The sequence below is a fragment of the Amblyomma maculatum genome, chromosome 7 (genome assembly GCF_055883805.1).
Source record: "Amblyomma maculatum isolate TAMU_Amacu chromosome 7, ASM5588380v1, whole genome shotgun sequence".
NCBI lineage: Eukaryota > Metazoa > Arthropoda > Arachnida > Ixodida > Ixodidae > Amblyomma > Amblyomma maculatum.
Window position 1 is genome coordinate 94,106,393 of NC_139350.1, and position 10,521 is coordinate 94,116,913.

Here is a 10,521-nt window from a genome sequence, read left to right on the forward strand (position 1 = left end):
AGCCTACAAGAAAATATTATGATTAATAATATTGAATTTCACTGCTAGCACCGCCCTGCCGAGCAAACCAAGGTGGTGTGAGCATCGTCTAGCCGCCATCACGCGGATTTTCGGATTAAAGTTGTATTGTATTGTATTGTCAAATATGAATTGAAGATAAAGAGCGTAATACTAAAGTCATTTGCCGCACCCATATATCTTTTTTTTTCGCTTCGCCGCATTCCCATCTCGAGCAAGCGGACTAATCTTTTGCCTAGTAAAGGCATCTGCATGCCTCCTAGCTGCCCGTCAACATCTTTGCGCGTTTTACCTCGCGTAGTATGAACCAGTTTTAGTTATCAACATATATACGTGCTGAGCCGAAAAGCGCAAAGAATGGCGTGAACAGAGCGCAGCTCGCGCATTCCCCGCCTATAATGTGAAATAAAAAATGTGCAGTCAACAGCAGCAACGCGTAGTGAGCTTTTCAGAGCGCGCACGACACCTCCAAACCTCTTCGCCGGTCATCACACACATACATACAAACACACACAAGAAAATGGTAGGAAATAGTGCGCAGCCGTCGCGTATGCTTTCTCCTGCACGCAGGACGCCGCTCCTGCGTGCAGAGGGGCGGATGAAAAAGTAAAAAAAAGAAAAGAAAACGCACTGAGGGCAAGGAAGACCAGGACGGCAATGGACGCAGGTTCTAGGGCGCCCCCTTTGTCATGCCCTTCCTCCATGTTGTCAAGTGATTCACCAGTCGCTTTCTATCCCTTCCTTTTTATTTCCCTATTTACCCGTGTAGACCCCCTCCGATGGCAGACTGGTCAGACTTTAAGCACTGGCTGACAATGAACGTTTAAGGACTATAGTTGGTCGAAAATATACGGAGCCATCCAGTACAGTGTCCCTCATAGCCTGAATCCTCATAGCAGAAGACGCTGCTGACACCATGGAGCTGCGCAAACACCACACGTACGCGGGTGCTGGTTGGTTGGTTTGTGGGGTTTAACGTCCCAAAGCGACTCAGGCTATGAGAGACGCCGTAGTGGAGGACTCCGGAAATTTCGACCACCTGGGGTTCTTTAACGTGCACTGACATCGCACAGACGTACGCGGGTGCGCCGATATAGTGACGTCCTGTGGCAGCATGAAACTGCAAACCGGGTCGGTCTGGCCTAGGCAAGGAAAGGCAAGGCAAGGCGGGAATGCTCAAATAATAAATACCGCAGCAGTCCCAACACCCGTTTCGAAGTAATGATTCTGTCGAAAGCACACCAGGAAAATTATTAAGTTCCGCTGAAGTATAAAATTAACGGCACAGTGTTGAGGTTCGATCAGGCATGGCCACTAAGGCCATGCCTTCTCCAGACAGGTGGCCAATAACGTCTTGGCAGCCATATTGACCAAAGCAACCGGGCAAATATTGCAGTTTACTTGAAAAATACGAGCATTTTCCAACTTCTAATTCCAACTACTGCCGTCTTAAAATGCGGGTGCCTATAAATGTTCATGTTTGCAATGAAGGAATTTTAACTGTCGAACATTTCTGGCGATGCAGTTGAAATCAAGCGATCAGTAGCCGCCATACTGGCACCCAATAGTCAGCCGCAGAAAAAGACAAAGGGGCCATTTTTTACCCTACACCAGCTACACTATAGTCTATCTAAAACAAACTGGAGGTATGAGATTTTCTACAATGGTGTATATTTTCTACAATGGTGTAGCGGGTGTATGTTAAAAAGAATGGCCCTAAAGTCAGCTTATATTGAAATCACTGCCAGGCCAATGACGTCTTGGCAGCCATGTTGACTAAAGCGACCGGGCAGATATTGCAGTTTAGTTGAAAAATACCAAAATCCTACAAATTCTCATTCCAACTACTGCTGTCTTAAAATGCGGGTGCTTATAAATATTAATGTCTGCAACAAATAAATTTTAAGTGTCGAATAATTCTGGCGATGCAGTTAGAGTACTCAATCGACCAGAGCGACCGTCATACTGGCACCCGACAGTCAATCGCCGAAAAAGACAAAGTCAACTTACATTGCGCTGAATTCACGTATCTTCGGCACGAAAGCTGCGCTGAAACGAACCTTTCGCGATGCGCGTACTGCTATTTATACGTTTGGGTCATGTGATCCTAATCGTCCAGTTACAAAGCCATGCATGCAAATTGTAAGACAGAAGTCAATCCACGAAAACAAAACCAGAACTAAAAATCAACATATCATAATCCGTGCTTTAGTGCCTAGAATATACTGGCTAATGTACCGAGCTATAGTGCTCTAGAATATTCTACAGCACTGTAGCCGAACGCCAGCACTCCGCTGTGTGAGAGTGTGGCGCCATTTGCTATGAAAGCCCGCCGCGGGCAGTAAAGAGCGCTGCCTGTCAGGTGTGTGCCGTAGCGTCGTCTGCTACCACAGCAGACGACGCGACGCGCTCCTCGCATCGTAAAGCCGCATGAAGCCATTGTTTCTGTGCGCCCGTTACTGTCTTTGCTTGTTCGCGTCTTTATGTTAATCGAGGTGCAGTGGTGCTGGCTTTTACTGTCGCCACGACATGTTCAAACCTAGAGATAGAACAAGGAATGGACGCGTTTTGTTACGATGTGCACGAGGGGCTACTGTTCAAATAAGCAGCGTGAGTCGTTCACTGCGCCCACCGACGCTATGCGATTGACGGAGTGGGAAAGAGCGATAAAAAGGCAAGACACCTTCACGACAAGGTTGACACCTTCATGAGTTGTGTGTGAGAAACATTGTGAGGAAAGTTGCATCGAGCGTTCGTTCCACACCACTGTAAACGGCGTGGTGAGCGAGATTGCTCGAGAGAAACCCCATCTAAAGGCCGATACCATACCAACGTTGTTCGAACTGTACTCGAAATATCTAGTGCCCAAAAGGTTACTCAAGAGAAAGGAAAGGAACCTTTGCCTTCAGGAGCCGCCTCCGAAAAGATGCAGACACAAATCTGGGCCGCTGAATGTGATCGACAACACTGCGACAGGTTAGACAGACAGTGCGGCCGCGCACAAGCCCAACGAAAGCGTCGACGCAGCGGAAGAGTTGGTTTCACTCTCGCAAAGTTGTGCCCAGCCTTCACAGCAATCAGTCAAGAGTGGTCGCCCATTTATTGGCATCTTTATCCCAGTAACTTGGATGAAAGTGCCAGTTGCGTCCAAAGAGACTTTGTCCTATGCATTCTACGAAGCCGATGCAAATGACTTGGGAAACCTCTTCATTTAAAAAATGGTTACATATAGCAAGCGCTTGCCTAAAGGTGGGACTGATGTACTATGTTTCGAGCTATGTCGCTAGAAAAGCCGTTGCTAAAAATGCATGCAATAGCTGTGCAGCCCAGTTGTATGTACCTCAAAAAGAAGCGCGGAAAGATGCTAACTCCTGGTTCGCGGTTCACTTTTATGACGACGGGCTTATTTATCCTACTGGTGACATAGCAACAACTGTAAGAGTCATGGAGAATGCATTATTTCTTTAGCAAAAACGAGCTGCACGAGGAAAACATGCAGGAGATTTCAGAGTCTGCAGTGTTTGACTTCTCCGCTATTAGGGTGTCCCGAGCATGCCAAGAAAACTTTAGCAAGTGTCCTCAAGTTCTATATTCTTTTAAGATTTCGATTTTTGTGAATTGAAGGGAGCGTGAAGTACAGACAGGGGATAAAATATTTGAAGTTGCGTCATTGCCAATAATTTGCATTGATGCCACGTTTGAATAAAGATACGAGACCAGTGCTATTCACAGCTTGCTTAGAGGAAGAATTCAGAGACTTGAATGGGAGCAGTTAGGGACAGGTGTAGATGGAGAATACCTCAGTAATCTGCGATTTGCTGATGACATTGCTTTGCTAAGTTACTCAGGAGATGAACTGCAAAGAATGATTGCATGGTGACCTAGACAAGAAAAGTATAAAGGTAAGCTTGAAAATTAATATGCAGAAGACTAAGGTTATGTTCAACAGCCTCGGAAAGGAAGAGCTGTTTACGTTACGTAGCAAAGCACTGGAAGTAGTAGGCGAATATGTCTACTTAGGGCAAGTAGTAACCGCAGATCCGGACCATGAAAAGGAAATAACAAGAAGAATAATATTGGGATGGAGCGCATTTGGCAAGCACTCGCAAATTATGACTAGCAGCTTACCGGTATCGCTCAAGAGGACAGTATACAACAGTTGCGTTTTACCTGTACTCACCTATGGGGCTGAAACGTGGAGGCTAACCAAGAGGGTTCTACTTGAGTTTAGGACAACACAGAGGGCTATGGAACGAAAAATGGTAGGGGTAACATTAAGAAATAGGAAGCGTGCAGAGTGGGTCAGAGAAATAACTTAAGTTACTGACATTCTAGTAGAAATCAAGAAGAAGAAATGGGAATGGGCAGGACATGTAGTGCAAAGAAAGGATAACCAAAGTTCACATAGGGTAACAAACTGGATTCCAAGGGAAGGAAGGCGTAGCAGGGGGTGGCAGAAAATTAGGTGGGCGCATGAGGTTAAGAAATTCGCAGGGGCCAAGTGGATGCAATAAGCACAGAATCGGATTAATTAGATAAATATGGGAGAGGCCTTTGCCCTGCAATGGGTATAGTAAGGCTGATGACGATGACGAGACACTCAGTTTGTATTGAGCTTCCTGTGCCCCGTGTTGAGATGGAAAAAATAATGTGGCTATGAAATAAAACGGAAAACTATTTATGAAGTCCCATTTTTTATGCGTCCATTCATGTTCTTGTTTGATATGCAAACACAAAAAAGTGGGATGGCCATGCTGACGGCTGCGATCGGTAAGTGTTCGCCTGCTTTTCCAATTAAAGGTGAAAGAAAAACCAGAACCTGATGCACATACAACGCCGCGTCAGCTGGCGTCCTCTAAGTAAATATAAAACCACCTACAATACCGCCAATGATGCAGCGGTACCGCCACAAACTGTTATTTACGCCTGATAAAAACGAGGTTCGCAACCAGGTACCAAAGCTGACGGCAAATCTCTGCGACTCGCCTACATACCAACCGGGCGGGAGCGGTGGGTGCACCAGCGCCGCCGGCTCGCCGTAGGCAGTACCATAGCCTCCTTTAGTATAAAGGAGGCTATGGCAGTACACTCCGGCCTTAGCACACTCCTGCATAGTGGCACCCCCGCACGGCTTCCGGTGGCATTCATTGCTCTTCGGGCCATTCTTCCGTGCGTGCTCGGCACACTAGCCAATAAATTCTAGCCACTGTATCCGTGCCTCTTTTAGAAGCCGATACAACTGCGTATGTATGTAGCGATCATGACTGCACCGCCAAATGTTTTTTTTCTTTACTTTTGCTGGCCCTTCCGCTTTATGTTGCTCGCATTTTTTCTTTATAAACCATTTGGCTGCTTGTCAGCGCATGTGTTTCGTCCAAAGAACTTTACTGTCCCGTCCACGGTGGAAGAAAGAGATGTGCTCCGACGGCGCGACCGTGCTGCAGCCAGCCCGCGGTCGCTTAGTGAGACCGGAAGAGAGGGCAGCCGCTAGGGGCAGCACATATTCTGGGGGCCATCCTCTCCGCCGGTTCTGTTGGTGTGCTTATGGAGCACCGGCGCGCGCGCTGATAATTTCCCACTTAAATCAGCATTAAAAGGACCTAGCCCTTAGATATTTCTTTTTCGATATTTACATCCCGACTTCTGAGCAGGTACAAACTTTCGTAACGCTGACAAAACAAATTACTCCATTTCCGAGCAAACAGAGACGCGTCGTCTGCTCGAGCAGACGACACGCGGCGCTCGCCGCTCCCGAGCACGGACCGGGCGCGCTTCAAGCGGACTGTTGCCACGTTTGTCCAAATAAAGAGCAGCTTCATGACATCATGTCGCCGATGCAATGCCTCTTGGGTAGCTGTTCAACGCATGTGCGCACCGCAACCAGACGCCGATGTCAGCGAGAACTCGTATGTCAGCAATCCTTCAATTTTGCTCTCAAAAAAAGAATTCAGTTATCTTGCGCAGAATTAAAACTCGAAGCATGCATTCACTCGTGCGATGATGGGATCTATGCTGATCAGATATGTATGTATGCGAAGTCCCTTCCTTTCTTCTCCTTGTTGATAAGAGCAGCTGCTGTATTTAAGCAAATGTTCTGTCAATAAAAACCTGAGTTGTTAGTAAGCGCTTGTACTGTCTACTTCGTTTCTTTTGTGTCGTGTCTTTTGCGCAAAAAAACACAATGCTTCTTCATTTCACATATAATATTTGGAATAGGTTGCTTGCTCATTGAACATTATCGCATTTTTGTGCAATCCGTGGATTGGTGAAGCTAAAATTCGGAAAACATCCCTGTGCTGCCCGATGCCACAAGCGTATCAGGAACACCGCGCGTACAAATTTCTGAACCATTCACAACGGTGTCTGCCTGCTAATTTGCAACGTCGAGACATAAATGACTGAATGCAATATTATGCCACAGTTGAAGAATAGTGTGCGATTCACAAATGTCGCAGAATCTTTAAACCTGCGTCGTGCGCTGAGACTTGCGCAAAGGTGTCATTGGAGTGGCCGTAATTACTAGTGCAACGAAATTATACAATATGTTTTCAATAAATTTGAAAGGTGCTGTAAAGGAGAATAGGTGGACAAAGTTTAGGAAATATAAAAAAAAATTAGTTGTCCTCGGAAATTTTCATTGTTCGCTGTTTTCTTGAAACCGCGCGTACGTCTGTATTGAAACTTTATATAAATATAAGCTTTCGCAGTTTGAAACATTAATATGCTGAGAACATAGTGTGGAAGTAATGCAGCTCTACCACAAACGTTTTTTTTTTAGACAAAGGCTTGCAAGATAGGCAAAATTTCATTTCCTGGGCAGATTTAGCCCTGCCGCGGTGGTGCAGTGGTTAAGATGCCCGACTACTGTGGCGGAGTACCCGGGTTCGATCAGACCGCCGGTAGCTGCGTTTCAATTGAGGCGAAAAGAAGAGGCGCCCTTGTACCGTGCGATGTCGGTGCGCGTTAATATACGCGGGTGATCGAAAAACTCCTTAGCCCTCCACTATGGCACCGCTTTCTCTCCGCTTTCGCTCCCGCCTTCCTCCCTTCCCTTGAGGCGCGGGTCAGGTGTCCACAGAACATTTGTGACAGATGCTGCGCCTTCCCTTTCCTGTGAACCAATTATTATACTTTAGAAAATTTTATAAAAACAAACCATGTGGAAAGGAAAACTGCTATGCGGCACCAACCTCTCCTTTATTGTTCATGTAAATAAAAAAAAATCTACACTTCCTCCCCCCAAACAACAAAATTATCTGAATACAAACAAAAAGCATGCACATGTTTAGAGGAACCATTTTCACTACCTAACCTTAATATACTTTCTGTAATCAATAACCAAAGCTGTCAAAAACAACAGAGAGCATAAACGTGCCACTCCACTCCTCCGCTATTATTAATTTCCTATGCCCCGGAAAAAAAAAATGGGCAGCAAAACAAATTGCAGATATCTTCTTTCCAGTCATTGGACAATAATATATCAAATTTTAAAATCAATTTATAAGGTTGGCCGATCATCCTTTGTTTGATCTTATATGGAATCGCCCTATAGCAGCCTTCCTTCAAATTGTGCTGTAATGCACGACACGCGCGTGCACATGGTAATAAAAAGAAATGCGAGTAAGGCGCGCCTACGGGTTCTGCTGTTTCAATTTCTTGCGTCATGTTTACATTTTGGTTGCAGCAGAAGCCTTCTACAATTGTCCGTAATGCAATAAATCAGGACATTAGCGTGTTCTTCTTATCAACCGGAAAAAAGAACGGCGAGAAGAATTTCAAACAGCGGAGTGTGCGAACATAACTGTGTTTTTTTTTTTTCAGCGCGACAGTACCTGAAACTTTGCAAATGTTGGCAGCTCAGCTGTGAAGGCTCACATAGTCATCTTGCCCTCCTGTGGATGCTTTTTACGCGCCGCTCACAGGAGTGGTTTCAGGAAATATTGTATTAGTCGTGTTTGTCGTAAACCGCAAAGCTGCATATCAGTTAAGAAATCATTCATGCGGCCATGAGTCGAATTATAACCCAGACCGCGGCAACACTATCCGCATCAAGTGGTTCCCGGCGCACGCGGGAGATTGTGCATCCTCAGCGAATCACAACGAGACGGCCCATTCGGCGGCGCGAGCGCTTACCTTCCGCGCCCCCGAGAGGGACCGTTCCGAATGGTGGTTCGAAACAAAAGACCGAATGACCAGTTACGAGGAAGTGACTAAATTTTACCGCCTAGCTCGACGGACAATGCCGCCGCCTCACCCGGCACTTAGTCGGGAGGGGCGGTCATCCTAGGGCAAATGCAAACCGGGTCACTCCTATAGCCATGGCAGTGCTACACGTCCCCCACCCAGACATTTACACGAGTGATATGTGCAGTGTATGTCAAGTGGGTCCGGCGGACCAATGGCACATCATGTGGGACTGTGCCAGGTTCCCGACTGAAGCTGCATCCAGGACATACCCGCCGGAACTTCAAAGTGCTGTGCAAAATACAGACAAGGACATTCAACTATGGGCCGTCCAGCAGGCCCGGGGTGCGCTCGAAAAGCACAAACCTCACAACCCACCACAAAAGGGCCAAATGAGGATACATACATACATAAATACATACATACCTACACAACCCAGAAAATGGGCAGAGATATGAAGGTACTTACCTCCAACAAAAAAAATTGTTTCAAGAAGGCAAACGCCTCTGTGTCAAAATCAAGCGCCCGTCCTAGGCGCACCCACAGAAACGCCAGCGAAACGAGCGACGAGACAGCCTGGATGGAAGGATGGATGGCATCGGGGTGGTACCAGTAGCTATCATGCTCATTTTTCTACCTATATCTTAATTATTGATTTAGATTGGTCAACTAAACCATCATTCTATTCATTAAATTTTTGTTTCTAGATTACTAACATTATGTCACTTCTCTGCTTTTAAGCCCCCAATCTTCCAGTCGTTTTTTGCTAGTTTCCACCGCCGGTTTATTCACCCGACAAATGGTATCTCTAAACCCCAGAGCATCAGGAACAGTGACTGCGCCTGCATCAACTTCCGGATGGATAACATTACATTCAAGTATAATATGGTCAATTGTTTCACTGGAGTTACCACATACAGCACATGCGTCATCTACATTGCTAAATTTCGTTTTGTATCTGCGTGTTCTAAGGCACCCTGATCTAGCTTCAAAAAGTAGAGCACTGCCTCTTGAGTTATCAAAGAAATCTTCCTTCCTGATCTGCATTTTCCACTTTCGGTATAATTCCACACTCTGTTTCTTTTCCATCAAATTTTTCCAATTTTTACCTTCTGTGTTTTTCACCTGTTGCTTAATGCTCTTTATTTCTCCATCCTTGTGACTAGCATACTTACTAGGTAGTTTCCTAGTTCTTTTCCTCCATTCTGAGTCAACGCTTTTTAAGTACAGGTATTTGAATACTTTAGCTGCCCATCTGGTACTGTCCAATTTCCTCAGGCGTTACTCATATAATATTTTACTCTGAGCTTCCCGTACTTCGAAAGATGCCCAGCCCATATCTGCCTGTACCGCCTCATTTGTGGTTTTGCCGTGGGCACCTAGTGCTAATCGTCCAACGGATCTCTGATTTATTTCTAATGTCGGCTGTACCTCTGATTTTAGGCACAAAACCGCATTTCCGAAAATAAATCCGGGCACCATAATTCCTTTCCAAATACCCCTCAAAACCTCATACTTGTTGTATAACCACAATGCCACATGCTTCAGTATCCCGGCATTCCTTCGTCCTTTGGCCTTAAGTGATTGCTCATGCTTTTCAATGTATGCCAATCCTTCGTTTACCCACACCCCCAGATATATATATTCTACTACTCTAGGTATTTCATGGCCTTGTATTTTAAGATCCTGATCAGTTGAGCCGTTGAAAATAATCAGACCCGATTTAACTGCGCTAAAACTGAAGCCTAGAGCGTCCCCTTCGTCGCCGCAATACTTAACTAGAGTTTGCAATTCTTCCAGACTCTCAGCTAGCAGCACAATATCGTCTGCATACATCAAACCGAGGAGGCGCTGCTCTACCGCCTTTCAACCTAATCTATATGACAGGTTAAAACCTAGGTTACTGTCTTGTATCCTCCGCTCCAGGCTTATCATATAAAGCATGAACAGCAGCGGCTACCAACTCTCTTCGCTCCAGTAGGTTCGCCAACGGCATGACGAGCATTTGGGTGAGGTTCGTGTGCTCTGTTTTGCAAGTAGGCCTCAAGTACAATTATCATTCCGACGCAATGGAATCCAGTTTCACATGACCTATAACTGACTGTCACCTCGCTCAACAATGCATGGCTCGTGCCTAGAGGCCCAATCCCGTGGCTGCCGGAGAGTAAAAATCCGGCTACCAACACTCTTCGCCCCAATGGGTTCGCCAGCGGCATGACCAGCATTTGGGTGAGGTTCGTGCGCTCTGTTTCGCAAATAGGCCTCAAGTACAAGTATCATTCTGTCGCACGCAATGGAATCTACCTTCACATGCCCCCT